The following is a 23,025-nucleotide window of genomic DNA, read 5'->3' as shown; positions in this document are numbered from 1 at the left end:
CTAGCTGCTCAGGAGGCTGAGATCTGAGGATCACTGTTTGAAACCAGCCTGGCTAGAAAAGTCCCTGAGACTCTTATCTCCAATTAACCACCAGAAAACCAGAAGTGGCTCGGTGGCTCACAGTGGCATAGGCCTTGAGTGAAAGAGCTCAGGGACAGTACCCAGGCCCTGAATTCAGGCCCCATGGCCAAATACAAGGGAAGGGATGGTGCAGAGGTAAGGGCCTGAACTGTGAGAAAGAGCAATGGGACAGACTGGCTCTGGGGGACTGCAGAGAGGGAGGCAGACCCCGGGACGCAGATGCACAATAGTGCTAGGAAAAGTAGGCAGTGCTCAGGCTGTGCTTGGTTTTTTCTCAGCTCTGAGGTTGTGGTATCAGAGTGCTGTGCTCGCTGGCCTTCTGAATACAAGTGAGATAGAGTTGGACAAAGCAAGCCCCCTGCATCTTCACTAAGCTCCAGGGCTTTGTCCTCAGACAGACCTCTTCCTCCTGACCTACCATCTTCCTCCTAGCCAGGAGACCCTCCTCAAGTGAGCAGGGAGGCCCCTAGAGAAACTTCCATTCCTGAATGTAAGCTTAGGTCTGGTCCCACACCCAGCCTGCTCCCACACTATCAAGGCGGGTTAACCGGTGCATGAGAACCAGAACTGGGTCAGCGTTCATAAACTTGAGGGTTGGGTCTGGTAATGTTGCCAGAAAGTTATTATTTCATTTCTCTAGGCTTTAGTTTCAGCCCACAAGAACAGGATAATAATCCACCTTTCCATACAGCATTGCTGTGAGAATTAAAGCGAAATGGTAGATAAAATCCCTAGTCTCCAGCATGTAGGGGGAAAGGGCAAAATGGAGCATGTGTGTCATGACCGCTAGACTCTGCCACGACAGACAGAGGGTCAACTCACCAGGAGAAAGCAAGAGATGTGGGACATGGAAAGGCAACCTTTGAGACTTGGTTTGTAAGAGAAGGGAAGTCAATGCAAGTCTGCTTTGTGGCCCAGGAATAGCATTGCATCTAATGCTGATGAATTTGAAGATGGGTCCATTTGCAATGTATGGAACATGAGGGAGGGGAGGATTTGCATGTGTGAGCACATGTGGGAGAACCAATGTCTGCAGGGAACATAACTGAATGCACTAAGATTTCATATTAGAAAGTGACATCAGTGAGCACATTATATCACAATATGTGAGCCAGTAAGCAAAACCATGTCAAGACTGGGTAAATTAACATTAGTTAATAAAGTACTATGCTTGGGGGTATCAGATCCTAAAAATTAATGTATATTTATCTAGATATGTACATATAGTATATACATATGTATAGATAGATGTATAGATAGATAGATGTATAGATAGATAGATAGATAGATAGATAGATAGATAGATAGATAGATAGATAGATAGATAGATAGATAGATAGGAGGATTATAATCCAAGGCTGGCTTCAGGAAAAAAAAACACAAGACCCTACCTGAAAATCACTGGAGGAAAAAAGGGTTGGGGATGTGACTTCTGTGGTAGACACCTGCCTAGCAAGCAGAAAGCCTGGAGTTCAAACCCCAGGACTGCCAAAATACCACATATATACATATACATTTCATACATAGATGTAAAATTATGTTTTGATTTACAAATGGGGCACAAAGAGGTCAAGGGAGATTCTGGCCAGGTGTCTTGATAATAGTAGGTACCCAGCAATGATTGAAAAGTGAATGAATGAATGAATGAATGAATGAATGAATGAATGAAGCACGCTTGCAACTTGGGTATCTTAGATGGGAGGCCAACATCTCAGAGAAGAAAACTCAAATAATACAAACTATTAGCTCTTAGTCTCTTTATCAAAAGTTAATATGCATTGATACTTAATGATGAGAAGCTAGACTCACTAGGGAATTTTTAGGAGCTGATGCATCAGGTTAAAAACACTGTAATATGTAAAAAAAGCTGTTGTAAAATGTAAACTGTTCTGAGCAGAGCTGGTACTATATCCAGATGGTTAGAAGAAGATGGAGGATGGTATTCAAGGGCAGCATGAGCTGGAAGAGCATTGTATGTGCTTCAGAAGGGCAGTCTTCTTACCAGAGAGCAAGAAAGACAAGTGTGGTTCAAAGCCAGAGGCGGATATGTTGTACAGGGGGTGGTGATGGGTGTTGGAAGAAGATAGAATATGAGACATGGCTAAGACAGGGCTAAGAGGCCTCTCCCTTTCCTTCTTCATCCCTGGAGTTGGGATGGCCATGACCTGAGTTATAACACCAAAGCCCCTTTTCATAGATGAGCATGGATAAGTTTACATTCCACAAGTGGTCCAAGAGTTGGCAGCCACAATATGATCAGGAAGCTTGTTGGAAATGCAGAAGTTTATTTTATTTTTATTTAATGTTTGTTTGTTTTGTGCCAGTCCCAGGGCTTGAACTCAGGGCCTGGGCACTGTGCCTGAGCCTCTTTGTGCTCAAAGCTAGTATTCTAACAGTTTAGCCACAGCACCACTTCCAGATTTTTCAGAGTTTATTGGAGATAGTCTCACAGACTTTCCTGGCCTGCTGGCTTTGAATCTCAATCCTCAACTCTCAGCCTCCTGAGTAGGTAGGATTACAGGTGTGAGCCACCATCACTCAGCTGAAATTTTTTTGATGCTTTTATTATCTTTAAGTAGTTGCCCAAAGGAGTTACCATTCAACAAAGCCATTTATGAATACAACGTGGATTTTAGATTCCAGTTCAACCTTAGGAGTCAGACCCTGCAGGGAATCCGCCCTGCAGGTGTCTGGCAAGCTTGGGGAAGTGGGAAAGCCCTATTATCAAGACTACTACAGGGTTTCACAGCACAGGATGTTGATTCAAATGCTCAATCAGCCTTAGACAAGTGGGTTTTCTAATCTCCTTTCCTATCTCTGCTTGATAGTCACAACAACCTCATCAACACACTGCCCATAAATCAGTGAGATAGTTGCACTTAAGATGTGGATATAATGCCTGGATTTAGAGAGCAGTGAATAAATGCTAGCTGTTTTCATTATTTCCCTTGAGCAGAGCGTGGGCCAAATAAAATAGGAAGAAGAGTTGTCAGTATTATCTTTTCTGTTACCATCTCAACCCTGTGCTGACCTTGAAAGGGAGAGGGGGAAAAAAAAGAGAGCAAGATTTAGCTTCAGGCATGAACTTCCCAGTGGATCTAATAATCTTTCACCACTAGACATTAGTTCTACTTACATTGCATTGTGTCAAGTCACTTAACCTCTCAGATCCTTGTTCCCCTCAGTAGCATGGGATGGTTGCATCAGCTTAGCTCTCAGAATTGTAAAAGTCAAGTGAAATGGTCCAGAAGATTGTTTGGTGCGGCATCAGGAACGATTTGGTGTAAATTGGCATGCCGATTTCCCAATTCGAATTAACTTAAGATGAGAGGCTAAAGAATAAAGGCACTGAGTTGCATTGTTTGTCATGACCTGCTGGGTGCATGACCCACACAGTCATCTCCATCTTTGATAGCATCAAAGAGAAAACAGAGCTGGACAATAAGGTGGCAAAAGAAAGTCGTATTCAGAACTACCTCAGTAGGGTCAAAGAGACCTTGGTGTAGAATTAGGCTCAATTCCAAATACAAGGTGTGCTGGTGGGTGTTTATTGCAGGTAGAAGATGATTCAGAAGCTACATTGCTGAAGGCAATCCGGTGAATCCTCTGTTGTCAGGGGATGTGGGGAAGAGTAATGTAATCAGATAGAGATATCAAAGGTAGAGAGCATTAATAAGCTAACTTAGCAGGATTCTTGTTACAAGAATGAAGGTCATGGCCTACTTGGAAATAAAGTTCGGAAGAGTCTGACTAACTTTGGTCCAGGAGGCAGTCTCTGTGGATGGGAAGGGACGCTCTCGCTGTGGACAGGAAGGAGGGGACTTAACAAAGGTCTCTGCAGATAGATACCAGAGAGACTTCTGACCAAAAAAAGTATAATAATCTAGTGTTCTAAGGGATGCATCTACTTTGTTTTTATTTTTATCTAGCAGCAAAAATGAAGAAACTGACACATAAAGATAAAATTAAACAAATAAGCATAAGATAAAATTTAAGATATGTAAGCATCAGATAAAATTCAACACATAGGCATCAAAGAAAGATACTAAGGAAAGAAAGAGGGAGAGGAGTGCCCCTGTGTGGGCTTTAAGAGCCAAAGGACCCCCTCAGCTGGCGTTTCGGGTGGATGGGATCTGCAGAGAGAAGCCATAGTCTTGGAAAGAGAAAAAGCAGAGCCGGAGAAGCTCTCAGCCCGTGACGGGGGTTTCCTTGGGGGCTTCTTCGGAAACTCCAGATGACAATAGTTTGGAGGAAAACTGGGAAGAGGCAGGTAATGACTTGATTTAAATGACCTTGAGCATTCAATTCCTAATTTCCCTATTTTTCCCTGAAGTTACCTGAAGTCTGAAAATACTAAGTGTGAAACCCAAGAAATAAACAACTTTTCAGTTTTAAATCGCTACATTGTCCTGAGTTGCATAAAGTCTTATGCTATTTTTCTTCTCATTCCTACCCATTTCTTTCTCCAGGGTATCCATTTTGTATATACCACCTTCCCAATGATACTATGTAGCCATCTCAGTGATGATACTGACCAGTGTGGTGTGGCAAGGCTTGAGTTCAAGTAATCCTTGCTTTACCCAACACAGACCCAAAGAGCGGCAGGAGCTGTGGAAAGAAGGGGTCTGGGCACAAATCTTGGAAGGACAGACTGACTCCTGGACTATGTGTGATGCTGCAGGACATATAGGGAAATGCACAATCAAAAGATCAATGATAGGTAGATGATAGATAGATAGATACATACATACATACATGCATACATACATACATACATAATAGATGATTGGTAAGTATTTGATACATAAGTAGATAGATGATCGATGGATGAATTGATAGATGATAGATGATAGGTAGATGACTGATAAATATTTAATATCTATGATGATGGATGGATAGATAGATGATAGATTGATAAGTGATTGATAGATATTTGATGTTTGGAAGATGGATTGATATATAGATACATACATATGTATACAATTGATAGATATTTGGTAAGAAGGTAGGTGATGTATGGTTAGAGAAATACATAGATAGATAAATAGACAGATAATCAATAGATATTTGATAGGTAGATGGCAAATGGATTGATGGATAGATAGGTAATAGATGGATGGATAGATACATAGATGATTGGTAGAGAGACAGAGTGACAGACAGAGAGATAGTATGGTACTACTTGGTTTAAGGCCTCCACTAGGAACCTTGGAACTCATCTTCCACGGGTAAGAAGGGATGCCTATACTAGAAATGGAAAGGAAAGGAAAATCTGGAATAAATGCCTTTCTGACAAGTTCACCCTCTTCATATCAGCAAGATGTCTCAATGTGCAGAGACACAAAAGAGTCATTCATTTATTTCAGAGCCACTCTTACCCCAAGCTCCATCTTCAGATACATTTTTATTAAAGTTGGTATGTGAGTAGAAGTGCAAATATACTTATATGTTCTATTTTTATGTCCCTGAAAAGGGAAGGAGAAAAAGGAAGAGTTCCATTCATGTGTCATACTCCAAGACTTATGGTAGTTTGCTAATTATAAGTTCTATTGTCTTGGTCTCAAAAGGAATTCAAGAGCTGAACCAAGTATAGTAAGGTCTCTCCGACCCCCATGATTATGCAGCTGCAAACTTGGTAGCTGAAATGTCAGCCTGCCTTCGTATTTTTGCAGGCCAAAAGGCCAGGCAAAGTCAAGTCAAATTGTTTCTTGTTTGGTACAAAAAAAATTGCAAAAAAAATCTAACAATGGGGCTCAAAACTGTATCAGAAACTTTAGTCTCTTCTCTGACCTCCTGACATTTGGCTGAACTCCCAACCAAGAGCTACATGTTTGCCACAGGTGATGGGCAATGTTCCTACACGAGTCAGAAACAAGGAGCCCAAATTCTCTTCTGAGACATCAAAAGCATCTTTTTTTTTTCCTTCTCAGTCAGTGACAGAGATGGAGGACACACAGCTGTGGACATGGCTTGATGCATCAGAGCAGAGAAAGAAGGAGTAGGGAAATTCTGCAGCTCAGCCATTTTCTTTGGCTTCCCTTACATCAAATGGGCTGCAGGGCATGTGAAAAGGAAAATCTGTGGTCCAGACTGAGGAGATGGTTGGTCATGGGTCACACTGTCATCTTGTTTCCTATATCTTTGGAATCATTTGTGAGTAGGTCTATTAGGCCCACAAATATGAATATACTTAAAGGCTTTTAACCTAGGTGTGGGTCACAATGGTGAGGTAATAGACTATAATAATAGTGAATGAATTAAATGATTCTTTTTTATATTGTCTCCATTGATATTTGTTATTATTTTTTATTGTCGTCCCTCTGATCTGTATCATTTCTGCTTTTATTTGGATTTCTTCAATAGCAATGAGGATTGTAAAAAACATGACATATTGCTTGCTGTGTGAGAATTAGTACATTTAATTGCTTTAAAAAACCACTTGGATGGCACATGGGGATGATGTATGAGTTCATCAATGCCTAGTGTGCTCACGGTCACACAGAAGTTATTCCTGCCCCTGCCCTCTGTCTCTGCCTCTCTAAATTCACCTCCTAGATCCAGACTTCTCAAATGAATTGTCCATTCGAGTTCTTTCTGCACCAAGTGTTCTTTAAGCACCCTTTCTTTTTACAGTACTCATATTCAGAGTCCCTAAGACCTGATCTCTGGGAATCAGGTGTTGCATTCGATTAATAAACAAAGATCTGTTAAACTCAGTCCTTCCTACAAATGTTCAAGCAGCCAAATGGGAAGCATGCTCAAAATAAATGCTGGGGGTTTTTTCCCATAAATTACTCATACTAGAGTGTTGTGGATAGTCCAATTTCTCCCTTAAATCTCTCACCCAGCTCGTGTTTTCTCAAGACATTTTAACTTTTCTGTTAATCTTAAATATGTTAAATTCTAGCCAAGAATAACTAGCTAGCTTCCTGTGGTAACAATTGCTCCTATGAACCAATAGTCAGAACAGAAGTTGCTAGAAGTTGAATATTGAGGGTGTACAGCCACTGTCTGTCTGGTTTCTGGGCATTATTTTTCTATGCTGGCTGGAGATTATGTTCTGCCGGAAGAGAATATATAGATGGAACTGCCTGTTAAATCACTCACTCATCTTTAAAACCAAAATAATTCCTTCTATCAGAAAGGCTATAACAAACATATTGTTTCTCAATTGGATAAACATTGGCAATCTAAATCTCTATACTCTTTCATGAAAACAAGGAAATTTGAAATCTATCTCAAGGCCTCATGACAGAAAGTAGCTGCAGAAGAAATATCCTAAACAGTCCCCGTTTTGGAGTTTAAAAGTCAAAAAGGGGGAGCCGGGCTCTGGTGGCTCCCACCTGTAATCCTAGCTACTCAGGAGTCTGAGATTGGAGCATTGAGGTTCAAAGCCAGCCCGGGCTTTGTCTAAGTGACTCTTATCTCTGGTTAACAACAACAACACAAAAGCGCCAGAATTGGAGCTGTGGCTCAAGTGGTAAAGTGCTAGCCTTGAGTGAAAAAGCTAAGGGACAGAGAACCCAGGTGCCTAGTTCAAGCACAACACACACACACACACACACACACACACACACACACACACACACACACACACACACACACACACACACACACACACACACACACACACACACACACACACACACACACACACACACACACACACACACACACACGAGAGATATAGAGAAGAGGAAGGAAGAAGTCTTTGAAACCTTTCAAATTTCAGCCATGACACATATCCCCTTGAGAATCCTCTGAGCACCTGTGGACACTCATTCTGTCTCACCCAGCCTTATCTTTATGTGTCCCAGACAAGGTTTTTTTTTTATTTTTGCATGACTCTGTGGGCTTTGCCCATGGCTATGCCCACTCTCCCTTGTCACACCTGGTCTTCTCTACCAGCTGAGAGACCCAGAGTCTCCCTTTTGGCCTTTGTCTTCTTCCCTTGAACCCACGCAACATCAGCAATGCTGCTAAGTACTGAGGATCTCGCAAGCAAAAGCCACAGGACCCACGAGAGGTTCCTGGGAAATTGTGATGTCAGAAGGGAGATGCAGGGATCACGTTTGGATTAACGTCCAGAGGCTTATCTTTCTGTCCCTGCTGGATGGTCATCAGATGGGTGGGCATATGGCTGGTACTGTGACCCACCAGTCCCAAGTATAGGCCCACTTAGTCACCACATTCTGACACTGCCCCTTTGCTTGCATTCATGGGAGAGGACACAGGAAAGGCTGTGATCTGTGAAGCTTGGTTGTACCTGAAGCCTGGTCCAGAACACTAAGCTGCAGGGCAGTAGCTGTCCACACTGCTGTCCTTGTGGCTGAAGGAGGACTGGTCCCAACTTCGGTCTCCCATCTGGTCTGTAGGAATCACTCTACTGTCTTGAGCAAATCCCTGATGCCTGTTTCCCCTCAAGTGTAGGAGAGCTGAGGTTACATTATCTCACCTAACAGGACGATTGTGAAGCCAGAAGGAGAGGCTGTATGTTCAGCTTTTTCAAATTCTACTACAGGATGTGTGTTCTGCGGATTCCCACCTGTAGAGGAAGGTCCTGTCCGCATTGTTAGTCAGGCTGCATGAAGAAGCTTACTAACCTTTTATCTTTTCCCTCATAGCTTCCTGAACTTGAATGTGCCACCTAACTAGCTTTCTCCCTCATCTCTAACTTTTATATCTCTGTGTCTGGCACTCTGCTCTCCAGGATTCAAGACTGGTCTCCAAGGCCCTCTGCTCTCTACCCTTACCTTCTTCCCTCTGCCCCGTGGAGATGCTTAGCACTCCACACCCTGTGCTTACATGACCTCAGTGTTACTTGCTGTCTGTCCCCTGACTAGAAGATTCTTACAATGGGACCAAATCCCATTCATTTTAATGTAATACTTTCTTTGTGTTATTTGTTTTATAACTATTGGTGGAAATGGTGAGTGTCAGATACAGGCTCTCATGAAACAGAATTGACAAAACTTCCGAGTGAAACCCATACTTTGTCTTTGTCTGTGTTTTGCTGCTATAACAAAATCCCAGAGATGGGGTTGTTTATAATGGACAAAAGTATATTGGCTCATCATTCTGGAGACTGGGAAGTTCAGGACTGCAGCAGTGAACACACCACACTGCTCACCACAGATAGGTGAATAGATGTCTTTTGTTGTATCCTGACTCACCGTCTTGGGGATGAATGTTCCGAGAATGGACTATGGATGGAAGGGTAGTGTCATTTTTTTCGTAACATTGAGAAAATGCTGAGATAGATAAATCTCCACTTATTCCTGTCATTTTAACTAAAATTCCATATCCCAAGGTATGAGCATGAGACATTTACTCCTTTTCCATGTGTTTGCTCATCAGCTTTCTCTGTGGCATGGCACCCGGGTTCTGTCTACAAGGCAAGTTCAGCAGACAGCACGATCCTCGATACACTGCTTTGGTTTGATGATCTGACCTAGAACAGGTAAGGGAAACCTTCAGTACATGTTCGGCCACCAGTGTAAACATGGAATCACGGGCATATTTCCAATCCCAGTTCACTACCAAGAATGGAATGTGCTCTCAAGAGTGAAAATCACAGGTCAGAGATGGCCTTTGCCTTTTTTACTTAGACAGCTTTCTTCCCTGCCATTCAAATTTCTGAAGATCCACTTCATTTTCTTTGTTATGTGGCAAGCACAAATCAAGACTGCATCCGTCCTAAAAGACAAGGACAATTCCATGCCCATGTAGTTCTGAAAATAATATTTCTGTACAACACCGTGAAAGTCAAATATATTAAACAAGGTGGGTACCCTGGCAATTCCCAAAGCTTATTATCTGCTCAAAAGCATACCACAAATGTGTCAGGCCCTCCCTACGAACACCAGCGGAAATAATGAATTCAAACTAAGAGAAAGCTGAGCACAACATCATCAGAGGCAAAATAACGTCTTGAACAAATCGTGATCTCTTAAGATTTTGTGATAATTTCCCCCTTGATATAAAATGACAAAAATATTCCCACATTTGACAAATTGTTCTATCCATCTTCTTGAAGAGTATTTTATGAAATTGTATGCTAAAAATATATAAATAAGAATATATAGGTATGTGCCTTCTATGTCACATTACTTGGATGAGCACGGTGTTTACAGTAGATAGATGATAGGTAGATAGATAGATAGATGATAATCTTTTGTCATGATAATTTTACTATACATTTGTGTAATACCTGTGCAATATCTGTGTTTATGATATGAGGATGGGTTATCAAAAGATTTACTGATTGCTTTTATTCAGCTTTAAAACATTGCTGAATATAATTCCATTCTTCTTTGTGATTGAATAATACTCCATAGTGTGTGATCTATGTGTGGATATGTATGCACACCTATACATAAATATACATAGACATAATTATATAATCTTGATCCATTCATCGTATGAGTGAATCATATGTAGGTCATATTGCCTGATTCTATAGCTTGGTTATTATTTTTAAAATACAGCAATGAGTATGGCTGTGCATGTGCCTGTATTACATCCTGACTTAGATTGCCTTGAAGAATGCTCAAGAATGGTATGTTGGGGTAATAGGGTAGTTCCATTTTTAGTTTTAGGTGTTTGTTTTGTTTTGTTTTTGTTTTTTTTTGTTTTTGGTTTTTTTGCAGACCTCAATACTGATTTCTGTAGTGTTTACAGAACATGGTCTTTCCACCAGCAGTGTGTAAGGGTCCCTTCCCCTGGCGGGCATTACTTGTTGCCCATGCTCTTGATTATGGCTATTCCAACTGGATAGGATGAGCTGAAGTGGACAGAATTAGAAGTCATCGTGTTAAGTGAAGTAAATCAAGTCCAAAGAGACAAGAGTTGTTTGTTTCCTTTCCTATGTGGATGCCAGACTTCAGAGATCACCAGACATGTAGATCCACACAGGAATATGTCCAAGTAGTGGTGGGACTGTTTGAGGAGGTCAGAGTGAGAGGGAGAATGTTAGGGGGTGAACAGTACCGAAATACCTCACATCTATGAGGGAAGGTGGCAAAATGAAACCCACAGGAGTTGTGGAGGAATAGGGAACAGCGAGGGTGGGAAAATTGAGAGTAATACAAAAGGGGAATCTGATGAAAGTCCTGCTGCACAGGTGTGAAATGGCGTGCTAAAACTCCTCTGGACAAGTAGCATACCTTAACAACACCGCAGGGATAGAACATTAACCAGGTCCCCCATCTGCACTGGGGATTCTAATGGGAGAGGATGCAGGAGGGAGACCATGGTAAAATGCTTTATGTTCATGTGTGACAATTGACAACAAAGCTTTTGGAGATTGGTTTGGGAGCTGGGTTGGAGGGAGAAGGGGAGGGTGAGTCTGATCAAGGTATGTCCCATGCACACGTGGACATGTTGAAATGAACCTCCCCCCTTACAGATGATTAACACCGATGTGGAAAAATGATGTTAGAAAGACAGTAGGCTTATGGAAATACACCTCTCTATTTAGAAAAGTAGCCCGTCGAGATAAACTAAACGTTCAAAAGGAAGACGTTATCATGATTCCCCTGCCCATCCTAACTTGGCAAAACCCAAGTCTGCTAAAAATGGAGCTTGGGAACCACCACTAGCTTTCTACTGAAGACCTAGCTCTGCTGCTTCAAAGTGACCTCAGGAAAGATTTTATACTGCCTGAGAAAGAATATTATTATTTCTCCCCATCCCCGCCGTGGTCAGCCTCAGCGTCGCTCTAGCCCACGCAGGAGGGCGCGCACCTCTGTGGCCGCGCGGTCCGCCATGAGCACCGTGACCAAAGCGCTGCAGGTGGCCGCATTGCTGGGAGTGGGGGCCACCGTGGGCTCCGTGCTCTTTGCGCTGGGGACCCCAGAAGAAGGGCATGCTAAAGGAGATGCCAGAGCAGAACCCGCGGCTCAAGGACGAGGCAAGCTGGAGGCAGCAGCTGGTGATGGAGACGCCGCAGAAGGCCGCGGCCACGTGGGAGAACGTGGCCTGGAGGAAGCGCTGGTTGGCTAGCAACCCCGGGAGGTCGGAGTGAGCAGGCTGGCCCTTCTCTGCGAGCCAAGTGGGGAGTCCTGACCTGGACTGTGGCCTCGGGGGAGCAGGTTCCCTCCAACCCCTGTGCATGTCCCCGGCATGAGTCGGCATGGAGGTCGGATGTGACCGACATCGAACAGTAAATCCTGCTTGTCTATCCCAAGAGTGAGCTCTGCAGACGGACCCCTCCAAGTGCTTCGGTGCGGGGGGGCCGGCGCTGTGGGCACCCCTGGATGCTACTGCTCCCCTGCCCCTAAAAGCCCAGTAGGCTTAGTGACTCATTTTCAAAACAATCGGATCACGTGGCCTTATGTCTGCATGTGCTTCTGGGAAGAGCCAGACTTAAACTCAGGACGTCCATGTTCTTGCTTAGCTTTTTCTCTCAGGCCCGATTCTACCATTCGAGCCACACCTTCGCTTCCAGCTATTTACTGGTCAGTTGGATAAAAGAGTCTTGAGGATTTGGCTGCCCTGCCTAGCGTGGAACCCTGATCCTCAGATCTCAGGCTCTTCAGTAGCCAGAATTACAAGCATGAGCCACAGGTGCCCAGCTCAGGTAATATTCTTAAAATCAGAACTATTCCATATGCCAGGCACCCCTGGCTCATGCCTGTAATCCTAGCTACTCAGAAGGCTGAGATCTGAGGATCGTGCTTCAAAGCCAGCCTAGGCAGGAAAGTCTGTGAGACTCCGATCTCCAATTAACCACCAGAAAACTGGAATTGGCATTGTGGCTCCAGTGGCAGAGCTATTCCTTGAATATCTTCTTTAGCAATGAATACCTATAGGGCCTTTGGGCAGGGTTAGAGGGGCATCTAGCAATTCGATGTGCCAGACTGCTTTCCTTGGCTTTTTTTTTTTTCACATCAAATCCCCTCAAAGGATTTATTTTTTTTAATTGTGAAAATACTGTACAGAGGGGTTACAATTACATGGGCAAGATAATGAATACATTTCTTATCAAGCATTGTAGCCTCCTCCTTTGGTTCCCCTTCCCATCCCTTCCCATCCTCCCCTGGCCCCCCCCCCCAAAGGTTTCTTGCCCTCAAGATTAACTTAGAAATGTGAAGTGCACATTCCTAGAATAGAACCATCAAGCAATAAATGTACTGGACTCCCATCCACATGCTTTTCACTAATTTCCAGTCATTGAATTGGAATCCCAATCTTCCACTATAATTCTGATTTCTTCAAGATGCCACTGAATATAAAATAAAGCCAAACATTTGGAACTCTAAAAAAAAAGAATATTATTATTTAATTCTGAAGGAAAGATGAGAGGGAAAGTGAAAGAACAAAAAGAAGGGGAAAAGGAAGCAGGAATAAAATAGGCCTTCTGTACATCAGCTCACTTTTATTCTGAGTGAGGGATGAAGTAGCTAATGGGTGCTTTTCCAAGAGTTGGCAGACAAATCTCACTCCTGCATTCTGTCCTAAATCTCTAGCTTTACCTCAAATGGCTTAAGGCAGAAACGTACTGGTCACCTGCCTGTCAGATGTATCTTAATTTTATTTGAGAGGGTATTGGGTTTCCTTTCTACAAATTATTGATTCACATGATGTTAAAACAAATATTGGTGCACAAATTCAGGACAGTTCCCACGGAAGCCGGGATGTGCTTGCTTCTCCTTGTGTCCAGTGTCAGCTGACACAGCTGGAGCAGTCCAATACCCTAGTCGTCGAAGGACATGCATCTCTCTACATGTGACAGGACACGTGTTCCCCAGTCCTCTCTGCACGAGGGTCAGAGGGAACGCCACCACTGGGGGCCTCTTCTGAAGAATTCAGTCGCCCTCTCTAAGACTGGAAGCCAGGCTGCAGAATTGTCTACATGTTCCTCACAGAACCTGCTATGTCGCTGCTGCCCGCCTCTCGTGGGTTCTCTGCCTCGCTTGTCAGTGTCCCATCCACATCACGTTCACTCCTTCCCTCTGCCCACCCTTCCGTGAGGCCCTTAATTTACTTCTCACTTCTCTGCTTGTCCATTTCAACCCACACTCCACCCAGAAGCTGGAGCAATTATTTCCATAAAAAGAAATGAGTCAATTCCTGATTTAAAAAAAAAACTTCTATATAAAAATATATATAAATAAAAAAGAAAAGGTATACAACTATTCACTGAAAATACATTATCTCTAGGTAGATAATTAGTAATTCAAGAAATCAAAAATCAAAAAATGGAACAGAATGTTTTTATATGCCTAAAAAAACTATTTTTGGAAATAAGAGTACTAATACTAATAATAATGGGTGATGACCACTGATACATTGGTTGAATTAAAAAAAAAAAAAAGCCCAGATTTTGTTGAACAATAGATTCATTGCAGCATTAAGTTTTGGGAGCTGATGGAGAAACGGGGAAACGGGTGTAAAAGGAGTTGCTGTAGGTAACGAAGCCGTTTCATTCCATTCTGAGTTCTGGCCTGTTGCCTTGCCTGGAAGGGCCTTCAGCCCGGTCTCCTCTGCTGAGCAGGGATCATAAGCCACACGTTTTGGTGGCACCATGGTACCAATTCCCACCCAACCTGTGTCCTGAGCTTCCTTCACTATCAGGAGCAAAGGATTTCGTGGTTCAGCAGTCCTGGAAGGTTCCATTGTACCAAAGGTACTCAAGTATGCCTCCTTTCTACCCGCGTAATTCACCCAGAAAACTAAGTTGCCATGGGTGAATTGTCAGGATGGATGTGTGTGTGGTTGGAGAGTGTTAGCTAGGGAACTCTCCTGCTCCTGAGATGCTCAGATGACCTCCATTTGCACAGATGAATCACGTCAATCCAGATACTTATTTGAGCTGCAGAAGTGTGTGCTGTTTCCCCCTAGTGATGTGTAAATCCTTGCTTTAGCCACTAAAGCCTCTCCTTTATATTCCTGACCATGTTCCTCGGTAGACGCTGTATTTTGCATTGGAAGGGGGGGGGGGCGGACAATGAAGATATCATAAGAAGGTTTCTTCAGAAAAGTCACTCTTGGGCTATCGGGGATGCTGCTTTAATCAGGACTTATAAAAAAATCAATGAACTCAAACTACATTAAAGCTGGATGGGAATTGGGGTCTGTGTCAACTTCACTATTTCCACATAACACAATCAATTTTTATTTCATATCCTGCACTGCTCTTGTCTTTCTATTAAAAACCAGCACTATTCCATGGTTTACACTATTAAAACATTCAGATCTCATCGCTGGGAAGGTGGCTCAGTGGTAGAGCGCTTGCCTTGCATGCATGAGGCCCTGGGTTCGATTCCTCAGCACCACATAAGCAAAATGAAAAATGCCAGAAGTAGTGCTGTGGCTCAAGTGGTAGAGCGCTCGCCTTGAGCTGAAGAGCTGAGGGACAGTGCCCAGGCCCAGAGTTCAGGCCCCACGACTGGACCCCCCAAAAAAAATTCAGATCTCTGTTTTTAAAAAATATAACAGGGACTGGGAAGATGGCAGTGGTAGAGTGCTTGCTTTGAATGCATGAGGCCCTGGGTTTGATTCCTCAGCACCACAATAAGCAGAAAAAAGCCGAAAGTGGCGCTGTGGCTCAAGTGGTAGAGCGCTAGCCTTGAGCTGAAGAGCTGAGGGACAGTGCCCAGGCCCAGAGTTCAGCCCTCATGACTGACCAAAAAATAAATAAATAATAATAATAATAAAAACAGAATTGTTCACATGACATTCTGGTCATTGAGACTAATAAAACTTTACCAGCTCAATCATATGGGTAGAAAATTAACACCTGAAGCATGGTTACCTTCTTTATCCTGAATTTCCATCTCATTAATGAAACTCAAGTATGTTTGGGGATTCAACTTTTTTTCTTTTTCTGTTTTATTGGTCATGGGGCTTGAACTCTGGGCTTGGGCACTGTCCCTCAGCTCAAGGCAAGCACTCTGCCACTTGAGCCACAGTGCCACTTCCAGTTTTCTGGTGGTTTATTGGAGATAAGAGTCTTATGGACTTTCCTGCCTGGGTTGGCTTCGAACTGTGATCCTCAGCCTCCTGAGTAGCTAGGATTACAGGCGTGAGCCACTGGCACCGGGCATGGGACCCAACTTTACACCAAAGTAGGCCTGGACAGAGTAGTCCTGAGTTCAAGAGAACAGTGGGTCTTTTCAGCTTAAAAAAGAAAAAAAAACCTATTTGGTGATAGAAATGGGGACTGAAATTCAGATAAACAAAGATCTGTGCATATTGAGCATCACTAGAGCGAGACCTATTCATGAGAGGCTCTGAGCTTCCTGGCCCCATGGGCTGTTCCTCTCAAGGTGGCTAGAGCGCTAATGAGGCCACAGATTCTTTTCATGCTGTTCCAGAAATTTCTTTGAAGGGTGTCAGGCAACGATAACCCTTATATATTAGAATTATACATTAGCACAGGCAAAGCTTTTCAAATAATGTGAAGCCTTTTTTTTTTTTTTGAAAATTTCTTGTGTCCCTGAGTGTCTGAGTTCAGGATGGAGGAAGATTAATGTCTCCGAAAAAATCCATCACATTGCTTCCATGAGAAACAGCTGGTGAGAGTGGAATTAATGGTGTCTAAAATGAACTTTGAATTGAAGCTACTTCCTTCACCTTACATTTTCCCCTTTTTGTGTTTGTTGTTGCCCTTCCTTAGTGAGAAAGTTCCTTAAAACTGAGATGCAATTAGTTAGGATTCATTAAAAAAATATGTAAAGTAAAACATAAATGAATCTTCTAATTATTATAGTGCAGACATGCTATGGACACGTGTTGATATTTAGTTCACTGTATATTTATACACATGTATATATTTATACACCAGGGCTCAAAACTTACAGGTTTGTTAGTAGATATTTGCTATTATATCTGATTTTTTTCTTATCCTTGTCATTTCTTTGGCTTATTTTGAAGACAGTAATTCTCTCAGTAAATATTTGTGAATGATGGAATGAATAATTCAGATTCATTCATTATTTAAAACACAGCAAATGAAATTATACTGATTTAACCCATGGACTCAATATATGAAATAATGAGCAATAAAAATGGTAATTCATCAGATTAAAGACATAATCTGGTATGCTCAGCTGAAACAAAGACATAGGCACCATTGTTAAAGGATTTAGACCAAGTCAAAGGGTTAAGAACAATAATCCTTTATTTTTTATTAACAGCTCATCTTGATTTAGTTAAAACATGACTGCCTCTTGCTCTTTTCTCTTCACCAATATTTTTTGTTGATATTGTTGTTCTTGTTTCTGAAATATTAAGATGGTACAATCTAAGACCCCAGTCCTCTTCAACAACTCAGCTGGAGTCATTCATGTGGACAATTATGAAGAGATAAAGTGCTATAACATCATAAACTCTATCCTGGTACACTCATGAGCTGTGGAGTTGATTTCAGTGTTACCAAGTCAGGTAGCAGATCTCTGTCTCTAACCATGGTATTAAACTTAGAGCATTATTCTGTCTCCCCTTTCCCCCACATTTTACCAAACTGGTTTTCATCAAAGATTTAGTGACCCCTTTCTCACTTTATCCAAACTAGCATGGATATATTTTACATTTTATGTATTGTAGATAATGGTGAGATTGTTCAAGCCCATGAAATGCATCTCGCCTATTCATTCTCACTCAGCTCATCTTCCTTTAAGACTAATCATGTGGCATGGCCATGTGTTACAGTTTAAAAGCAATTCCGTGTATTAGGTGAAGAGTGTTGCAGTCATAGCATAAGTGTGCATCCAATGTCCCAGGGTTGGCTTCCCACGTGAAGACACACTATTGTGTATTCACCTTTGGTGATGCGTCTTAGCTTCTGGTTGTGGGTCAGGCCCCGAGGATTGCAGGCCACCTTACCTCCTGTTGAAAAGACACAGAAAGGTAGGGGCTACGGAAGCCATTGCTGCATTTGGTAAGACTCAAAGACAGGCACTACAGTTCATATAGCCCTTACAGAAATCCTAACAGATCCGCTTCACATCGGAAGGAGGAAATGGAGGAAAAGCCTGGTCTACAGAGAACAGGAAGTGGCTAAGGCCAGGTCCTAGTGCTTTGGAAGACCAAGTGAAGGCTTTTTTCCCTGGCCACATATCCACCACCCCAGACCTGGGTGGTCTTCTCTGTGTCCTGAAAGACAGAAAATCTCCAGAAATAAGGATTAGTGGGGTTAAAGAAAACCTGGGCAGGGTGGCCATGTTAGGCATTCCTCCTAGGATTTAAAGTCAATAAGAGATTTTTGAACCATGCTTGCCTAGTGCGCATATGAGCAGCTCCCCAGGGTGGTAGCTAGCTTGAACCCAACCAGGGCAAAGGCCCTGGGCCCCTTGATGGTACATTCCCAGAACTTAAGATGGTGCCCAGTCTAGACACAAAACACCCACTTAGTATTTATTCAGAGACTGAAAGGCTAAGATGAGTGTCAAGGTACATATGTCTGTTTTCACATTACTTTGGAAGAAAAAGCAGGAGGATCATGAGCTTGGCCAGTCTGAGCTATGTAGTGGGCCCATGTGCTTGTCTCATATATACATATATGTGTATGTGTGTGTGTATATGTGTGTGTGTGTGTGTGTGTGTGTGTGTGTAAGTTAAATGTACTACATATATTTTTTACAATATTTATTTTAAAAATAATATAAAATTCTCCAGTTCTTTCCATGGGAGTTTTAAGTAACAGTTAAGATGAAAATGTGACTGATTACTTCATTGAAAGATGCAGAATGATATTTCTCATGATGAAGGATTCTATATTGAAATGTCAAATTTAAAATGCAGGAGGAATACTGAGTAATAAAATATTAATGGCCCCGTTCTTGCCTTTGCTCAGAGCACTTCCTTTGCGCACTGATAGATTTATATTAGAGTTTAGACTATGTAAATGTTTGCATAGAGGGACGAAAAAAAAAGAAACCCATGAATGAAGATATAAGTGTCCCTAATTAGAGTGTTTTTAATGAGAAAAAAAGAACTGTACAGGGACAGGGATTTTCATAACAGTGCATGTTGGAAGACATAAAATTGTGCCTCACATACAGCATGCCTGTTTGAAGCAAGGACTCCCTCACCTCATCAACTCTGTTCTATGTCTTCAAAGAACAAGCTTCCTCTTCCTGAGAAATCCCAGTACTGACATATTTATTGGCTTCCACACATACGATTCCACACATCCTTTGAGACATCAACATGGCAGTAGTAAGTCAAACACCAAAGGCAGGGCCTTTATACGTGGAAAAAGAAAAAATAGTGTCCAAGGTATGGAGTTCTGGCATTATCTGATGAGGGGCCATTCTGGAATATTCCATTCTATTCTATATCAGTTCAAGGCCTGACAAGAGCAAGACTGCCCTGGAAGGGTATGCAGATCGGGAGAGGCAAGACCCCCTTAGACCTTCACAGGCTTCTGCTCTCATGAGCCCTAGGATATGTTCAGGACTCCTGAGCTCTAAAATATGTTCAGAGTCACCTAACTCCAAGGACACAGAGTCAGCGGATATGGCTCTCACTTCCTTCAGAACCAGGACATGTTCTTTCTGCCGTGACACCCAGAACCCATTATGATTGGTTATTCCAACTTAATATGAAAGCAGACTTTTGAAGATAGAATGCTTGCACTTCATAAAATGATCTCAGCTAGGCAAAATCACCAGCACAAAAGGGCTACATGCACATAAATTGAGCACTTTCATACAGCAGTAGTATCTCATTGTATAAAAAAATCACTTCAAAATAGGACTAGTAGAAATTCATAACCGATGAGTCTCGGCGTGCTTAGAGAAAAGATCATCAGTTAAAAGAACTACATGGGGTTGTTTTTGTTGGTGTATCTAAGAGACTAAATGTTTTTGTGAAGGATGATGGCTGAAAATTTTTAAATATACATTTAACTATATATGTCTAACTCAGATACTTGCAATGAAGTACCTAATCACATACTTATCGTAGTCCAAGGAGACAGGAATCCAAAGGGTTAAAGCAAAAACCACATCATATCAGAGGTTAATGAACAATGGTGATGTCCTCGCCTGAAGGCAGCAGAAAGCAGAAAGCTTTGTCATCAGCCAGTGGTCTATAGACAAGACTAGGGACCTCCAAAGCTGGCATAGCTAAGCAGAACTCATCAGACTCCACAGGAGATCTCGTGGTAGATCCTTGATACTGACAGAGGGATCCACTCTGGACTGGAGAAGCTGGGAGGTAGTCCCTTTCCCATACAAGGCCTCCAAGGTCATATAGAGGAGACTGGCAGCATGGGCCTTAGAAGACAGCACAGGCTCCTTGAAGGAAACTTCCAACATACAAGGATTGTTGACCGTCATGAAAAACTTTCAGATGTTTGATTGGAAGAATCATTATCAATAACATATGTCTTTCTGTTTCCCGAATTTTACCACCCTCCATATATTATTTAGATACCCTACTGAGTCTCTCACACATACACATCTACACACACACACACACACACACACACACACACACACACACACACACACACATACAGAAAATACACGACATATATATGATATATATATATATGTATTTGAAAGGTCAGAGATCATAAGTTCTTTATCATTTAACAAAGGACTGTAGATTGTAAAGTCCAGTTAATTTGAACAAAATTTCAGACTAAGCAAGATCTGAAGATAGATTAGACTGACATTAAGCTATATCCCCTCTGTCTACCTGGAGAGCACATCCATTTTTTACATCGTAAAAGATTGTTCTCACAGAGAACATAGCCAATCATAACCTTAAGTGAACTCTAAATGTTTTGTGTAGTGTTAACCTTTTCTCTTTAGTCATGTTGCTGTCTCCCAATTTGATATGTATATGAATAACGGATAAAATGCTTCTTCCTGTATTTAACTTGAAAGGAGAAACCTACTGTAGTCTAAGGCTTACAACCAGTTAGTCACAACATTTGAGGTTTTCTTCTAGTGGCCAGCTATCTGGAAAGATGCATTGTGAAGTCCCAAAATTGAAGAATACATACCTTAGTGGTTAGGCGAATATCCTAAGACAAGAGGTCCAGGGAACTTAACTAGCCCAGAATGAATTAGAAGGTTCAAGTGTCACTTGAACCTTAACATCAGTTGCCTCTAGATGTCACTTCTAGAAACTTCCTCATATCCTTCCTCTCAAATCTAAATGATAGTCTCTTGAACAGGGCAGTGATATCTTCCAAATCAGTGTTCAGAATCAAGGATCACCAGCAGGGATGGGGTTGGGCATCTGCCTTTCAAAGCTGTCAGTCTTGGTGATGGCAGAGGTGCCAGTGCTCATCTGCCTGAGGATTTTGCACATTCATGGATCAGGCTCTTCTTTGAGGCAGTATATGTTTGCAGTTGAAAGAAGTAAGTTCCACCAATGAGCACACCACAACTTAAAAAATAATCTAGTTAGGGAAGATTTGCATATCACAACCATGAAGATCTGTGGTTAGTGCTGAAAAGTGAGCTCTTCTCGAATACTAAGCAGCAGCTGAGATAAAGGATGTGGGAATCTTATCAACTGTTTTCAGAACTAACACGGAGCTCCCACAGGTAGTCCTGTTATGACTGGAGGCCCGTGGGTTCCAATGGAATAGATTGGTTCTAGGACTGAAGAGGAATGTGAGGGTGGAATTCGTTTCTAGGGTGGAAAGCACAAACACAATTGAGAAAGCAAAAAGCAGGGTTATATTAAAAAATAATAGAGGCATCTGCCAAGAGGAACTATGCCAGCCTTTGAACTCACAATTAAGCGACCTGAGTGCCGGCGCTTTTGCTCTTTGTGAAAGGGACAAGGCAGACAACCATCATGGCCCTGAATGCTGTAAACTGGAGGGAAGGAAGAGTTTCTTAGAGGGGAAGCTTGGAAAACAACAGGAATGAGAATGACAGAGGCGGTGACATTTAATCGTTTGGTGAGCTGCACTTGAGGACAAGCTGTGTTTTCATCTCCTTGCTTTGGCTTTGGTACATTCTGACCTCTGATTGCATCTTTAATCTTTTCCAACAACACTGTCTATGAAGTGTACTCAAGGAACTCCGAAATGGCCATCTAAAGTACATGAGGAGCAGGAAGAACATTAGGTCATGGGTCATGTTCACCCTGTCTTCATGCACAACTGTGTACCCTGCTCCCCCACTGTCAGCTTTGATTTTTTTTTTAAAGATATGAGTGTTGCCTTGGGCTTTGTACAAAATTATGTCACCACAGCTCAAAACAGACTCTCTCCATCCTGTTTTTGTTCACCAGGTTGTAATAGTTCTTTGTCTTTGCAGTGGTGTGGACCAAAGTGGGAAACTTTCAAAATGCTGAGTTTAAGCCCCCAACCCCTAGTGGAATGTATTTGAATACAGGAATTTTAAGATAGAATGAAGGTCAAATGAGGTCATAAAGGGCAGGGCCCTAATCTGATAGGGACAGTGGAGTTATACATAAAGAATACAAACCAGCAGTGCCCCAGTTGGCCATAACCTCGATTTGGGGCTTCCCAGAATCCAGAACTGTAAGAAATAAATAATCAGTTGTTGAAGTCACCTAGGGACATTTTCCTCTAGTGGCTCAAGCAGACTAATATACAAGGAGCATTTTGCCCCTTTTGATTGCCAAATCTCATTGTCTCAAATTGGTTTTTATGAGAGGAGACCTTAGAAATCAGAGAGGCTTTTTCCTCATAATTACTTACCCACGTACAGGTGAGAAGCAGAAGGGTTCCCAGGGGGACAGTGAGAAGGGTTTGAGGGAAGGTCACACTTGCGTTAGAGTGGGATCTGAAGACTTGGGTTGTTTCCAAAGGGAAAGAGCATAGGAACGCCTCTATCAGGTCTCACATAATACTGATAGGGCCTCCTTCAACCCCATACCCGAGGGGCCTGATTTTTCTAATGTAAGGAAAGCATGGGTTAGCCCCTGACCTATATACCTATAAGGCAGGATACCTTATTTTCACATAGCAATAATTAGTAAATGAGTTCCTGTTGGAAGTGT

At 42.3% G+C, this 23,025-nt stretch overlaps 1 protein-coding gene across 1 annotated transcript in view; it reads left to right on the top strand.

Moving 5' to 3' along the window:
- Positions 1–23,025, top strand: part of Chrm3 (cholinergic receptor muscarinic 3) — a 355,617-nt gene that overhangs the window by 163,852 nt on the left and 168,740 nt on the right. The window contains exon 4 of the mRNA XM_069990606.1: positions 9,439–9,541. The gene's annotated coding sequence lies outside the window, so the exon portion shown is untranslated. The remainder of the gene's footprint in view (positions 1–9,438; positions 9,542–23,025) is intronic.

Source organism: Dipodomys merriami, unplaced genomic scaffold (assembly GCF_024711535.1).
Source record: "Dipodomys merriami isolate MVZ:Mamm:240054 unplaced genomic scaffold, mDipMer1.0.p SCAF_4, whole genome shotgun sequence".
NCBI classification, from domain to species: Eukaryota; Metazoa; Chordata; class Mammalia; order Rodentia; family Heteromyidae; genus Dipodomys; species Dipodomys merriami.
Note: the sequence above shows the minus strand (reverse complement) of the source record. Positions and strands in the feature narration are given on the sequence as shown.